The sequence below is a fragment of the Euprymna scolopes genome, chromosome 30 (genome assembly GCF_053919585.1).
Source record: "Euprymna scolopes isolate OS-2025 chromosome 30, ASM5391958v1, whole genome shotgun sequence".
Classification (NCBI taxonomy): Eukaryota; Metazoa; Mollusca; class Cephalopoda; order Sepiida; family Sepiolidae; genus Euprymna; species Euprymna scolopes.
In genome coordinates, this window is record NC_136511.1 from 54559347 (window position 1) to 54560645 (window position 1299).

At 41.4% G+C, this 1299-nt stretch overlaps 1 pseudogene; it reads left to right on the forward strand.

Moving 5' to 3' along the window:
* Window positions 1-466: 466 nt before the first annotated feature.
* LOC145254513 (uncharacterized) lies at window positions 467-1087 on the forward strand (annotated as a pseudogene).
* Window positions 1088-1299: the final 212 nt, after the last annotated feature.

Below are 1299 nucleotides of genomic sequence, written 5' to 3' on the forward strand. Positions count from 1 at the left end.
AAAAGCCTGTGTATGCAAATGTAGTAGATGTAGTCACCTGTAAGGAGAAAAGTTGCAACGTTACATTTATTATAAGAGCATCATACACACATATTCACATATACATACACATATGCACACACACATATACATATATATACGTACATACGCAAAACATACATAATACGCTCATATACACACACATTTCCAGCACGTTAAGATGGGTTCGTACCGCATTTTCCCAGCCAGATTTGTTTGATTCGTTTGGTTACCGCTCATTCGCACCATCTGTCGCCAAAGTTCCGAAGAGATTTTTTTCTGTATAGCACCTCGTATTCCCAAATGGTCACCTGTTCAGTAATGGTCGAGGTCAACATTGCTTAACTCCGGTTAACGTAAGGGATACGGTGTGCGAACGCTTTTGGTTTAACAAAGACCAAATTATTTATTTGAAACGACTAGAAGCAGGTGTTTCTGACTTTTAACTATGGCCCAGCTTTTTCTGGATATGTGCACAATCAAAGACCCAGAGTCACAGCCTCCATGTATAATTCCAATCCTATTCAGTTTTAAACCGGCACGTCTACCTAAATGGAAATGGTTCATTTCCTCAGGAGGGCGGATCAAAAGCATTTTCGACAATGACATCAGCTCGATCGTAAAAGAACTCACCGGTCCGAAATCGCATTCGGTGTGCATCTCCTGTCCGGCCGATCCCCACGACAACCTGGACATCAATTTGCCGTTCTTAACAATCGTGATGAAGAACATGGAAAGATGGTTCGCTTTCGAGGTGCACGTCGTCGATAGCAATGGCGTCATACGGGAGATCTATGCTACCACGAAAAGGCTAAAGGTCCAGTGGTCGATACACCGATGCTCCGTCCCGCTACACCTGGACAATGGCTGGAACAAGATTACGTTGGATCTCGCGCATTACACAAAATTACAATTTAGTTGCACATATGTGAAGACGCTGCGTGTAAAAATCTTCGCTAATTGTCGTCTCAGACAGATCTACTTTGCCGACCGGAAGTACACCAACCGGGAACATCCAGACGGATATAAGGTTCACGTACCACTCTGCATCTATATTTCAGAGTCTTAGACACAACTGAAAATAAGTATTCAATACAATAATACTGTTGTACCCATATAATATTTATATAAAGTTAAGTGCGTATATATGTGTCATGATGATGATGAAATGTACGATTGGCAGACTTTTGCATTGCTTTTGTGTTCTCATGTAGAATAAAAAAAAAGGTGTTATTAAAACATGGCGGAGACAGTTCGATAGCAAAAAGCGTGTCGTCAATC